Raw genomic sequence first — 14,964 nt, 5'->3', positions numbered from 1 at the left:
AGGCCAGTTTCACCCTGAGGATGAAAATGTGTATCTATTAAATAGATAGGGACCGCTGAACCATCTTTCTCAGAAAAAAATAGATTTGAACTTGCTCTTATTGAAGTCAACGGGGCCTTATCCTGAAAGGTGCTGAATGCCACTATGAGAGTTGAGTGTTATCCTGTTGCATCTTATTTCACTACAGGTATGTTTGTAGTGTAGGTGAGGTATCATTTAAGCACAAACAGTTTAGAAATCTGATGATGGCAATTAGCTTCATTTCTGCCAGTCATTCGATATGTGACCTGTCCCAAACAAATCGCTTCTGTTAAATGGGCTTTTCAAAATTCTTGGCTTTCTCAACTTTTGAGACCAACTCCAGTAATTTTTGTTTAAAATAGCTGCTTTTAAACCAGGTATTGATTCTTCCTCAGAATGCAGCCTAGAAGAAGGTGAAGTTATGCTCCCTAATAGCCAATTTGTCATTTATTTAAAAAATTTGGGTAACTTCTCCTTTATGGAAGCACAGTTCCTTTTTAAAGCTCCCCTCCAAATTTTTCCATTACTTTTGTTACAGGTCTATAGGGAAACCTAGCTAATTCATAATGATGGATATTTTTACCATTGAAATAAAGAAAAAAGTCTCAAGTTGTCTTTCTATTCCTGAGGCAGCTTAGATACCTACCTAGCTTCTTGCTTAGTGCCTTGAAAATAGAAGTTCCTGTTCTTTCAGCTACACTTCATTCAGGCTTCACATGTAGACTAGATGGAATATTGCAAGTATTATTAAGGGCTTGTTAACATCTTGAAATATTGCCTATGATCTACAGGTTTTTCATAGTAGTTTTTCTAGAGATTTAATTGACTTAATAATTAAATTCAGTAGTTTAATTTGGGATATATTGTATCTAGCATGATTTACTCTAAAAGGTTAAACTAGCTTAATCTAAAATAGATCTCTGAATAAGGAATAGACTCCAGCACAGGTTTTTTTTCAGGTCTGCACAGACCCTTGAGTACTTGTCTATATTCTAGTCTATGCTATTGTTTTTTTCACTGCTGTTATTACTAAAACTAGTTAAACTAAAGTTAGCTCAGATGTGTCCATGATGGCTGGAATTATACTTCTGATTGTGGAATATTTGAGCTAACTTTAGTTTAGCTAGTTTTAGTAGTATAATGTAGACAGCTAGTTTCTGAAGTATAAAGTAGACAGATTTTGTCTGTCCTTGAGAACAGAATTTCTAAAAAATATAAACCTGTTATGATGAACTGATCAGGAAGCAGAAGTATAGCTTGTAATTGAGTTAACAGATTATTTTGCTTGATCAATCAGATTTCCTGTATTGCAACAAACTGCTCAAAATATGAGCCATAGAACAGGAATTATTGGCAGAAACATCCCCCAAGAGCAACATCCTTAGAACATTGTTTGGCAACATATGGCTTCTGGGTTTGGATCCAGAAGACTTTGCCTCTGGTTGCATCCATGCTGTGGGCTGGGCTGCTGGGAAGTGTGCCTGCATTACCGCTGCTTTACCCACCCCCTACTGTATGGCTGCAGCACAAGCACAGCTTCCAGTTGGTGGGGAGTTAGGTTTGGGCTGGGTAATTTCCAGCTGTGTTTGTGCTGGAGAACCAGATGCAAGGAGAAGCGCATGCAGTGTAGATGTAGCTTCCAACTGCCCAGCCCTGGCACAGCGCCAAATTGGCTGGAAGCTGCACTCGGACCCTAGCCATGGAGCAGGGAACTGAGAAAGAGACAGAGGTGATGGTGCAGCTCCCAGCTGCTTGGCCACAATATGGATGCAGGCGACTCCCCCTCCCCACTGAAACCACCCAGCCTTTGTGAGACCGGAACAAGGTTGTTCCAGCTCACAACTTGGAAAAAGTTGCTGGTTCCTGCCTTAGAATATAATAGGTTATGGTGTAACAGAATATTAGTTATACACTTTAATACACATATATGAAAAGTCAGTTTGTATGGATGTGTAATTTGGAAGATGACTTCCAAAATACGATTTTCTGTATAACTTTAAAAATCGGCTTCTGAATTTCTTAGACTAGTGTAATGTAGATTGTGATATGTACTGTACTTTACAAATACAAAGAGACAGACTACTCTCCAAAGGAATAGACATAAGATGTTTATGTTCATGTTTTGCTTCTGGAACAGATATTCTGTGTGCCTTTTGACAAGTCTCTTAATTTTTCTGTGCTTCAGTATTTCATTTTGTAATATGCAAACAATATACTTTTGTCATCCATGACATTGTTGGGAGGATAAATGTGTAAATGTTTGTTGAGTACTGAAGCATCATAAAAAGACAAAAGGTGTTGGGGTGTTTAATTCTGTGATCATTAACAGAAGCTGTCTGCAGAAAGAGACTTGATATTCTCCAACTTCTCTGCCTACTATTTTATTTTAATTTATTGCATATCATATTGATGAAGGATTTTATTGCAAATAGAAAGAATAGACTGTGGGCTTCTATTTTGTTTCTGAAGGTAAAAAAATAAAAGAAACAATTTCAGAAAATGGAATGTGATAAACAGAGAGTGGCAGAAATGGCACTTGAGAGAGAGGGAGAGAGAAAGTCAGGTATTAAAATAACCTTTAAAGAAAAATAAACCTCATATATATATCATACTCTTAAGTTCAGTAGCATTAGTGGAAGATTTTCAAAGCCATAGGTAATATAGAGTATTGTTCTTAAGACATTCTTAAGACTGATAAAACATTGATTCATAGTAGTAATTATTAAGCATTGGTCCTATCTTGTCTATTATATGAAATAGTTACACCAATATTTGAAGTACCTTTATATTCAGAGAGAGAAGTTAGCCTGTTGAAATAGAATCTTCCCTCTAAAGACACTGATAAACAATCTCTGGGGATGTTCCATGAAAAAACAACACCCCTCCCCCCCCCCCAAAAAAACCCCTTTGAAATAAAAATTCAAAAATAAATTACACTTTTTTTCAATGAAAAAACAATATATATTGGGTGCTGAATGATTCTTGTATCAGTCAAACCATCATCTATTCTTCAGAAAACACACATGACTGTGGGCTAGAAAATGGCCTTTCAGGGATGAATAATTATTGTTGTATAATAGAAGGCAATAGTAAATTTCATATTCTAAATCACAGGCCTTACTGAAGTTTTTTTTTTTTGGTCACTACTCATACTGGTAAAATAACTAGAGTATAATACATCTCAAAGTGAAGCCCGGGTTATACCTTGGTATGTCTGCTTTTATTTACATAGGCAGAAACTCTGTAAGTAAAGTGACCCTGGAGGCACAAACAGAAGTGACAATTTTCCCTTGAAAGCACTCTGTAGCCATGACCAAACAGAAGTGTGCAGCTGCAATGTGCTTTAAAAAGGCCCAGTCCTGCAAAAATCAGAGCCCTCATTGCATGAGAGTTCAAATTAAGACATTTCAAAACATACTGCTGTCTGCACTGCCTCTTAGCCTGTCATTATTTTTAGAATGGAAAGGGGAGTAAGGGAGGGTCTGGGGCTTTTTTTTCAACCCATGCTGGAGGGTGAGGTGGGCAGATTGGAGCCCCACACCCCCAAACTCCAACTCTCCCACCCCACCCCACCCCACCCTCCAGTGCCAGCTGGGGAACCCCTAGAACAATCTCCCTTTGCTCCCTTCCCCCTTCCTATTCTGAAAACAGCATGGGCTGGGAGGAAGGAGCAGCTGTTGCTAGGGGAAACTGGCTGTATGCTCATGGCCAGGAATTAGATTGCCCTCCCCCCTAACACCAACAGTGAATGTCTGTTTGGTCCAGGAAATTATTGTAACTCAGAGCGCTTCCTGCAAAGTGATCTGACGTTACAGCGGGGAGCTGCACTTCTGTCTGTTCGGATTAATGAAGTCTACTCCAATATGCTGCAATAATGCCTCCATTGTGACTGATTTTTGTATTGTTTAAGCTATTTATTAGAAGCAAGAACAGTTCAATGATCACCAACGGTTGTTATATTTTTGTGAGTCTCCCAATATTTGATGGGATATTTTTTTTGTTTATTTATTTTTAGGATTCTCCCAACCCTTAGAATACATTTTTAAAAAGAAAAGCAAAGACAGAATCCTTCCTTGGGTTCTCAGCAGCTGTGTAAATGCTTGCATATTCATACTGCATATGGAATAAGATCACTAACTGAGTGCTTGCAACAAAACCAGCAATTATGCAGCTAGATAAGTGCTATTTGTGCTTGTAAAGTGTAATTTTTAGTTCTGGGAGTAGTGGAGAAAATCTAGAAAGTGCAAACCTTAAAGGCTCAGCTCCCAGAACATAGCTGAGTGTACTAAAATTAGGATTCTTTACCCTGATTTTAGTCTCGTGAATTTTTGGACTGTTTCATTATTTTGGAAGATTTGAGATGTTAGTACAGGGACACCTCAGTTTCTTACTCATTTTAGGGGAAATAGAACTGCTCTATTGAAAGGAAAATTAATATATGAAAAAAATGGCTCTGTCTAATGTCAAAGAGAGCGCACAGGGGTGAAAATACAAATAAAATATTTAATTGCCTCTTACTTTGTTATTAGTCTCCTGATTTCCACCACCCCCTCCCCCTTGGAAAATTTTTGCATCCCTAAAATAAACAAAACTGGTCACATCCTATCTGTGCATTTAAGATTATGTGTATATTTCAGTCACTGGTATAGATGTAATCAGACAATCCAGCTTTAAACTAGCTATCTCTGGCCCATTCTACGCGCTACAGGTATTGTGCAATTAACTGGTTAATTGTACAATTTCTTTGAGACCAGCTGCATAGGCAAAGTACCTATTATGCCATAAAAGCCCCAAATAGCTATAAAGTTAGACCTTGAAAATGTGTACTAACTTTATAGCTGGTTGCTATCAAATTTTAATTTGCACATGTATCAGGGTCTCCCCTGTGGCTGGGAACCCTGTCAGCTGACAGCTTTCCAGCCACAGGGGTACACCACGCTAGCTCCTGTGGGGCTCTGCCATGACCCAGAGTCAGTATATGTTGGGGCTGAGAGTCCCTTTAGTTGCAGGGAGTTCTGCAACTAAAGGGACTCTCAGCCCCAGCATCTACTGACTCTGGGTCCTGGCAACACCCCACAGTTGCTGGGATCCAGAGTCCCACAAGTGCAGATGCTGGATTCCAGCAATATGCCTTCCAGTTCTGGGACCCAGCTGGGTCTTAGCAGCCATGGGCACAGCTGTGATCTTCCAGGCCCAGGGATCACAGCTGCTGTGGTCTTCCAGCATCAGGGGTCCCTATGCCCCTGCAGCTGGAAGATCGGAGATGCTGCATTCTCCCAGGCTAGGGACAGACATTTCAAAAGCCTGAGCGTGAATTGATTCAGTCATTGCAGGTTAGTTTAACCTGGCCAGGCTGAACTGGTTTGTAACTGCACTGATATCCCAGACATGCAGGCACATGCCTGCAGTGGCTCAGGCTAGAAGCTGGGGGGGCATTAGAGCAGCCCTTCCATCCCTTCGACAGCATGGAGCTGGGCGGGGAGGGTGTGACATGGCCAGACCCCAGAAAGATGCTTTGATTAGCCCAGCAGGAAATTGATCAGTGTCTATCACCCCCTAACTCAGTGTTTATCACCTCATTAAGAAAACAACAGAAGGACATTACCAGCTACCTGTTGATTCTGCCTGTTAATTCAGCATGGACTGTAATCAGCATGTGGTGTGTTAGCTAATATACATACATCTCCTCAGCAAGGCGGAGGGGAGAGGGTAATTCCTGCTTAGCAGGGAGTGGTGGGGGGAAGGGGAGGAGCAGCCCGCAGTCTTGCCAGAGCTGCAGCCAGGGAGCAGAGAGGAGCAGAGAGCCCTGCCCAGTCCAGAGATCATGCTGGGATGCTGGGAGTGTCTGGTTTATCTTAAACCAGCAAGGGGTCTGGGACAGACATTGCATAAACTGGTTTGACCCAAATCAGTTAAGTCTGATACTACATTCAGCCAGGTTTATCTCAAACCGGTTTCAGCTATTTTCAAACTGGTTTATGTTTATGTGCACTAAACATCTGTTCTATACATGTTTAAACCAGTTTCTGATCACTTAAACTGGTTTATGTGTAATGTCTGTCCCTAGCTCTAGTGCCTAGGGGTTCATACACTCCTAGGGCTCAGAGATCATGGCAGCTGCATCTCCCAGCCCACAGGGGTGCATGCACAGAGAGCCCTTGTGCTGAGAAATTCAGAGACAAGGGAGCAGCCAGCTCAGGACTGCCTGCTCTCCTGACTTGAGGTATATTGTGGGGGCACAGCTGGCTGTGGTGCAGGGTGCCTCAGTGCAGGGGTTCTGCAGCGCATGAAGACGGGGGAACTGGTAGCCCAGGGCTGGTTGTCTCCTGTTTCCATGTGCTGCTCCCTGGCTGGCTGGGGCACAGGGTGTCTCAGCATGGGGGCTGCCTCCTGACTAGCCCTTCACTGAGGCACCCTGTGCCCCATCCAGACCCCGCTGCAGCACATGAAACAGCAGGACAATGTGTCCCACTGCAAACTGCATGAGTTGGGGTGTGCACTGCAGCAAAAAGTAGTGGCACAAATTTGTGCCTCTACTGTTTGTGCTGCTGCAAACACACACCCGTGCTCATGTAGATGTGGCCCCTGGGTATATCATATGAGTCTACTGCATGATGTACTGTGCTGCATGCTGCAGCTCTGCCTTTAACATACAAACTCTGGTACCCAGCACATATGAGGGTTTGTGAGGGAGTCCGGAATGAGAGTCTTGCCTTTGTCTTCTGCATTCCCTGTGGTACAGGAATCCTATCCTTGACTAGAACTGGGGCTTTTACAGCATATTAAACTTCTCCTGGCTTCTTTACATGGTCAGTATTACTCCCTTAGGTAATGCTGTGTTTGCTAGAATTGGAAGAATCCCAGATTCTTCCTTTGCAAATTTGCATAAAGGAAAATCTGAATAAAAATATGCTGAAGACTGCTGGGGATTAGAGCCTTTCCATCCTAAGAAAAGACAATAGAACAAAAGGAACCAAAATGAACTGAAGACACACAATTTGTCTTTCATGGCTATTTGACAAGAAATTTTGGTATTGTGTTGCTTTTTCCTTTCATGTCCAAACAGGCATCATTATTTTATAATATCAGTTCAGAACATCTCTCCAAAAAATTTGAGAACATGTTCTCTTTTACTCACTTATAACAAAATCCAAGACTGATAAACACTTTAGAGCTCCTCCAGCCCAGGTTATAGCCTTGTTAAATGCTACGGAAAATGTTCTTAGAATGGTACATTATTGTCTGTTAGGAAATGGCATCATTGCTATTCTAGAAATCGCAGCTTGGGGTAACTAATCACAAGCTGGGTCTTTCAAAAGTGGATAGTTGTTCTGATGGCCTTCATTTCTGAGACATGATATAGATATCTGATTTCTGAGAACTCTCAGCCCTTCCTCTAAATGAAAGCTCTCTGATTTTTCCAAAATTTACATGTCCTTTTGAAAATAGAAAAGGATTAGGAATTGGCCTTTAATAAATCTTAGAAGAAATACTTTGGTATTTTGATATCTGTAGTTTTGAGGACACTGCCCCCTAAAGCTGTGGTAATGAGAAAGATGACTATAGATGCTTTAAATTTCTATAAAGATGTTGGGAAACCTGCTGGGGAAAAATGTGACAAAGCATTTTTATTGCAATAACCTGATGCATGAAAATTGAATGTTTTGCAAGGATGGTTTAAAATCAGGGAAAATCTGTACCCTACCCAGCTCCTGCCAGTTAACCTCTGCAGCATATGTTGGGGACTAAGGAGAAGATAGGAACCTGAAGTTTCTGGGAATCCAATCTTGTAGTTTTGCAGCTCTTCAGCAGTCCAGGCTCCTCAGTTCCCTTGGTTAAGGGAAGCTGACTTAACAGTTTCAGAGCTGGGGATTTCCAAGCAGCCAGCTCTGAGACATCCCACCAGTCAGACTGGCAGAGCTGGATAGAAAACAGTAATTTTAATTTGGAAAGAATTATGGAAACTTTAGGTTTTGTAATATTTGGTGAGGATGGAAGGGGGCAAATTTCAGAACCTTGAAATCCTCTTTTTGCCACTCACTCCTAGCATTGTTGTGTGGTGATGATCAAATTGAAATTTCTGTTAGAACTTCATAGATGACATTTGATATGGCCTGGCAATGACTTAAATTTCTGTAATTAATAGAACATGGTACAAATGCATTGTTTTTCCCCAGTGGAATGGCAGGAAGAACTTCCATTATTCATCTCTTTTCAGCATAAGGCTGACTTGCATCCTTAAACAAAGGAGAAAAAACAAGAAGGGAGGGAGAGAAAATAATTGCTTCACTACTACTTGCTTCTTTGTTAACTTGCTCATGTACATTTGTGTAGGGTTTTTCACAAGGCACTTATCTGAGCTGTGTTTTTCAGTCTGTATTCTGGACACATGGTGTTTCTGTTAAATGTAACAATAGATTGGAGAATCTTGTGAGTATATCTGTTTATATTTGTAAATAAGGTTAGATTCACTGAGCTATTGCAAAAAAATGCTTAGTTTTATTTTTCACAAGCTATACTGACAGAGCCCATGGGACACTTTTAAGTTAAGTAGTGCAATATATCTATTCCATTTATGAGCAGCAGAAACTCATCCTTGTCAGCTCCTCAATGCATTGCCCCATTTGTATTTTCTTTACATTATACAAGGTCATATGTTTGCATTCTGTATAAATGTGATACAACACATTTGAATACATGCTTGATACATTGTTTCAATGAGGCCTTTGATAAGGGAAAATTAAACTTCCAAATGTACTTCTGTATAGCATGAGGGATTATTCATTGAGGGGTGCCCATCCTAGCTCACTGTTGCAAACTGATACCACCTGAAGAGCAGCCTGCCTTATTTATTTCACTGCTTTAACTAAGGATAGCTGCAGGCTTTGGAGAATCAGCAAAGTGGTCCTTGTTAACAAGATAAATACTTTTACTGTTCACAAGCATTATTTCTGATTGCTTCTTGGTACCAACTACAAGCAAAATAATTTTCAGTCACAGGACTAGATAATGCCTTCAGGCACAGCCACAAATAATAAATGATCTATTTGCTAAGCCCCTTAGATGTGAGTAGTGACTGATTACTCTTTGTAGCTGGGGGTTTCTCAGATCTGATGTCTGAGACTTCTCAGGGCAGCAGGACCACACAGCCCAGCTATGTAGAGCCCTTGAGTCAGCATCTTATCCTCCTAAGACTCCCATTGCTTCCTCTCATAGTCCCCATAGCCTATGGGAGCTCTTGTTTTCCTAGTTAATGCTTTAGGGGCTATGTGGCAGTTAAGCAATGAGACATAAGGTTATGAAGCATGGGAATTAGCAAAGAAATTTAATAAACAAAACATTTTCCTATTAAAAGTCACAAGGGGGTTTCAGATCTGTTGAAAACAATACACTGCTGAGCACAATCCCCTTCACCCCGGCTTTGTGAGTCTCTGATTTAAAAGCAGGCAAAGTTCCTTCTTCAGTGCCTGGCAATAAAAAGGCTTTCGTGCTTAGAGGGGATTTATCTTTTAAAAGCAGACTCTCATCCCTTTCTCCCTATGTGCTTCAATCTGGGGAAATTCCAAGCTCCATCTCTTCCTTTCAATTTCAGACAGGTTTCTATATACAGAGTCCATTTAAAAATCAAATGTCACACCAGTAGCAATCCCATTATTCCCAGGCGTTGTTCAAAGATGATAGTTCTTAATGTCTTTCATTGTTAGGGTCAGACACAGAGGCACCAGACCCCTAGCACAAGGGTGATATAGCACTACAGCATGACTGTTACTGTACACTGAAGGTCACTATCAAGGTAGCATTAAGAAATACAACTTGGTTTTCACAGTCGGAACAAAGGCATAGGCTTAACTCCCAATATGTCACAAGGTTTCTACTATGCTTGTTTTTGTACATCAAGTTAAGTTACCATTTTGATGACAAAACATTTTTGGCTCAGTTTCTTTCATTCCTAGCCCTAATGTGACCATTTACTGCTGCCCTGCTTGGCTGCTCTAGAACTGAACATTTGCACTTTCTTACTTAAAAAATAAATAAATCTCCACATAGGATCAGATTCATAAAAGGAACAAGACCAAAGCTTCAGGTCCATCAAAGCCTGCCTACAGTGTTTGTCACCTTTGATGGCAGGAGTATTCCAGATTAGTTTTGCCTTCCTAATGAGTAAATATATTTATCAACTTTTTGGAAAAATCGAATTTACAGTGGTGCATTTTATTTAGTTTTGCTGCACTCCAAAGCTTGAAAGAGAAAACCATGTAAGCCATTCTTTCCTTGAAATAACTGACATTGTGGATTCCCATTCAGACCTCTGCATGCTGGCCAACTTCTGGCTAGTTCCAGCTGGCTCAAATGATTCAATTATAGTTTATCGGCATTAAAGAAAATGTGCAGTTTTTAGTGTTTTGAACCTTTACCCAGTTTAAACTTTGTACTGATGACAGAGACACTGTAAATTCCAATTTTAGGTCACAAAAGACTAGATATCTGTAAGATGTCATTCACTTGTTCTGTGGTGAAAGAAGACAACCACGACAAGCACCCTCAGTACAGGTATTACTTTGCTAGTCAGCTATTTAGATATTCAGACACAGATAGGTGTAGATGCTCAGGAGCCTGCTGTCTGCATGCCCCTCAGAAAGTACACTATGAAGAGATTAACAAGATATTCAAGTTTTACACAAAATGTAACATCAAGAAAAATATGCAAGAGTTTTAAAGCTTCATAGTTTTGCAGGCATGTGCTTCATTATTTAACATGACACTTTGTCAGATTCATGAGTTGGATTTATGTACGTTTATATTCCATTTTTACAGGTTCAGTAGAGCCAAGGCTGCTGAAACAGACTGTTTGATACTTACTTTTTTCTCTGTTTTGCTTACAGTAATAATACCCTGGCATGTAATATCACATTAAAGTACTTTATATATGCAAACACTTTCAAATCAGAGCATTTAAAATGGGAATAGGTTATCATCTATCACCACTGAAATATTTACATTCACAGAGATGAAAAATGCTCCGTTACATTGTACCATTAAGAATAATTTTTTTATTTCCTTTTGCGCATTCCTAATTAATCAAAGCTACCCAAACCATGATTTAAAAAATCACAAATTTCTCTTAATTGCTGGGCATCTGTACATAAAGTATGTTAGTAACTAAGTATGGACAAAGTGAAAAACAATGTCTGCTATTTACTCAAAACAGCACAATAAAAACACATAAAACCAAACCAAACAAATGCCTTATAGATAATGTATTTGCTTAGTTATTTCAAAATAGTGAGACACTTAACTGGTAACTGTGGGACAAATCTGAACAGTTCTTATACATGACATTTTGAGATGCCCAGGGCTATGAATTATTCTTTAATAGCACACCTGACTTCTTAGAAGTCAACGACTTTCATTTGCACTAAATAATGCTACAGTTAAGGCGATAAAGAATATATTTTGACATTCCTATCCCTGCATATAAAAACTGGTCTAGCAATTTCAAAATTAGGGTCACACAGTGAAAGCCAGCATTAATACAACAGGCTATGCTCAGAACTATGTAAAATCTTGGAACTTGCTGCCTTTAGACTCTTGGTCATTGGAATTTTGCTGTTAGAGATTTCATATGATTATTTTTATTTTCCATTTGTCCCAGTGCAACTTTGGCAAAGCAGCACTTTGAAAAGTATAACTGCAGTCTAATATGGCTGCTGCACTATTGTATTTTAACTGAATCCAATATAAGAGCATAAACACTGACAGCAATTATAAAGCCTTGTCTAGTGACTTCAGTGAGGCTTTGCTTCTTTTTATAATAAGTATTTCTGATTTACAATTAAAAGTATACATGTGAACTTGTAAGATTAGTGCACATTTTAATTTTTAATACCACATGCAGCATCTGACATTTCACTTGGGACTCAGAAAATCCTCTCTCTCAACATAAAACCAGTAGGATGCAATTAAGCTAAAATTGCCCGTGAAATAGATACATTTTTCTAGTAATATTTGGTATCATTTTTCCCAAATGACCTATCCTCTCCTGATGAGATGTTTGATCATTGGATCTTGAAATATAGATTTGGTTTCTGCTTATGATTGGGTCTCTTTATAGAACCATTAAGAAAAAGAATGTGCCACATGAACATTCACCATGAAGGGATTTGCTAGACCTGTGTAAAATGCATTGTTCTTCTATGGATGACCTCCTTACACAGAATGATAGTTTTATCCTTGTCTACATCATTATGTTTGCTGTGGAAAAATCCTGCTGTGCTACATCATAATAACATGTAATCTTCTTGCTCAGTTTAGCTGAGATTTAAGGAGCCTCTGTTCATGGAAGCAGTTTTCTAAAATCTGATCTATAATTTACCAGAATCAACCTAGCAAAAGAGCAAGAGGCTTTATAAGAGGGATACAACCCTTAAAACTCTTAAATGAAGATTAGTTTAAAGTTTTACAATCCAGCATAGAACCATCTGGCAAATCTCATGTCTGGCTTTCTTAAACCTCTGAGCTGTCCTAGTATACTTTAGTCATTCACCTCTCCTCCAGACTTCAATATCTCTCAGTACCTATCATTCCCCTGATCCCCTTCAGTGTATGCATACACACTTTACTACCCATAGACAATGAAATAAAAAAAAGAAAATAAATATATTGAAGGTCTGTTTTCGAAAGTACTGGGCACAATGACCACATTGATAGCACTGGAGACTGTGGGTACTAAGGGCCTCTGAAAATAATTCCTAAAGCTGGCTGCCTGACTGTATATTCACCAGGTGATTTATTGCATCTTTGAAGAGGTAATTGCAAGATAGAAGGTACCTGTTGGCAGAACCATTAGAATCTTGCTGGGTTAAATTGTGGCTTTTGAGGCCAATGATGCATAAGGGAGGGGATGACTGCAGGGGGTGTATCACCAAAAGCAATGTCAGGAGGCATTCTGTTACTCGTGTATGTAGAATGTCCTTGCCTGGGGGAAAGGGATGGTAGTAACATTTGTAGTCTGTAACTAGATGCCAGTTATCCAGATACTGATTCTGGATAGCCAGTCAGTGTGGGAAGTTGCCTGTGACCCCATTCTACATCATTCTACCTTTGGGAGGGTAAGGTGAGGCAAAGTAGCTGATTTTTGAGCTGAAGTATTAAGGAATTAGTCAATAATCCATCATTCCTGATCTGCTGAAGAGACCAAAATGTAGTATTTAAGAAACAAAGATTCTGGACTCACTGGTAAAGTCTTAATTTCAGCTAGTCCTTATCTTTTTTTAATGCCTTTTTCCTACTAACACTGATTTCTTCTTTTGTTTTTAATTTTTGTTCTTTGTCCCAGGGTGTAGAACATAAAAGACTCCAAAAGGTTGAAAGAGGAGTCTTCATATAAATTTATTAGTATGCATAATCTCCTCCTCTGATTTATAGCAGTCTTTCTGTTTCAATCTGATGATAAAGAAGAGAGGATCAGGAAAATTAGTACAGATATTTCTTGATTACACCCTGGGCTGGAAGTATTAGTAAACAATGTGAAGTTTCAGACTGAAGGTGCAGATGGCAAGGCTGTACTTTAAAAGTGTTAGCTAAAATGTGTGGGGAAAATACATTTTACAACATCTACAAGTGTTTGTAAGTGTCTCCCAATTAATATGCTGCTTTCAAAATATTTCTTTGGGTACATCTACATGTGCAATTAGTGCACTTCAGTAAACTCTGGTGCAGTTCATGCTGGAGTCAGCTGTTCCCAAGCATGGTGTCTTCAGCCTGATGCAAGCCTGGGGCTGCTCTACCCCAGCTCAGACTGCTGTAGTCCCAGTCACCATCCACACATGCTTTCTGCACAGTAAATGACTCCACCATAGGATGGTACTGTCCCCACTGGTACCATCTTATGGTCGAGTTAATTAATTTACTGCAACCTAATGTCGGCACACATGTAGAATAGATAGTAACACTTTATTGCAAAGCTAATTAGTCAACTTTGCAGTAGAGCACACATGTAGATGTACCCTTTGTTTCTTAAAATTCATTTTTAACATTCAGTACTTAAGCTTGAAAATAAGAAGTGTCCAAAAAGCAATTACTTTTTTGTTTTTCTGTAATGTGCTGGAGTGATACATTTTAACTCGGGCATTCTTAATGCTGATGTAGCAATTTTGAAAGGTACCAGAAAAATGCATCATGTTATCTTTGAATTTCATTCTGGTTTGGTCTCCTTAGAGCAATCAATAACCATTAACATTATTGGTAATAGAACCCTTCTGGATAATTTCAGGGTTTTTACAGAAATCAAAATACATTAAACAAAAACTGTCATGTTGCAAGGTTTCTCTTTACCTCCAATAAATCAATAAATCAAGGTTTATCAAGAAATTCATTCCTCCTTAGGGAAGATGGATAAAAAGAAGGCAACTCCCAGCTGTGTACATCTTCCTATTTTGTGTATAAAAGAACCTTAAGACCTGTATCCAATTTCAAATTAGTCAAAAGAATTATTCCTGATTTACTATAATGAAATTTGGGAGGGGAAATAACATGGCCCATCTTAAATAAATATAAATGGCCCTGCACCTGGGTTGCATATCCAGGCATTGTTACCACTAGTTATTAGTGCTTTTGTTTTTAAATCATCTTACTTTGGGTTAAACCAGCAGACAGAACAGTGATTAAAGAGGGAAGGCTTGAAGTGCACAGAAAGATTAAAGCAAAAACAATATGTTTAAGAGAAAGTGTAACATTTCCAAAATACATGTATCTACCCCCAATGTCATTTAAATTACATTTAAATCATTTCCTCCATATGAATAAACTGTATTACCATTTGGATTGGCCATTCCTTCTTTTATACTGATACAGCCCAGAAAGTAGGAAGTAGAATCTCAGTGTCTATGATCCCAGGACACATGCTGTGAAATGAATTAAGCAAGTACAAATTTCCTAAATTAG

At 39.2% G+C, this 14,964-nt stretch overlaps 1 protein-coding gene across 3 annotated transcripts in view; it reads left to right on the top strand.

Annotated features, from left to right (window-relative positions):
• Positions 1–14,964, top strand: part of LOC102570037 (protocadherin-11 X-linked) — a 1,294,105-nt gene that overhangs the window by 551,498 nt on the left and 727,643 nt on the right. The window lies entirely within an intron of this gene.

This window comes from Alligator mississippiensis, chromosome 8, assembly GCF_030867095.1.
Source record: "Alligator mississippiensis isolate rAllMis1 chromosome 8, rAllMis1, whole genome shotgun sequence".
NCBI lineage: Eukaryota > Metazoa > Chordata > Crocodylia > Alligatoridae > Alligator > Alligator mississippiensis.
The sequence above is the reverse complement of the archived record's forward strand: the minus strand, read 5'-3'. Positions and strand labels throughout refer to the sequence as shown.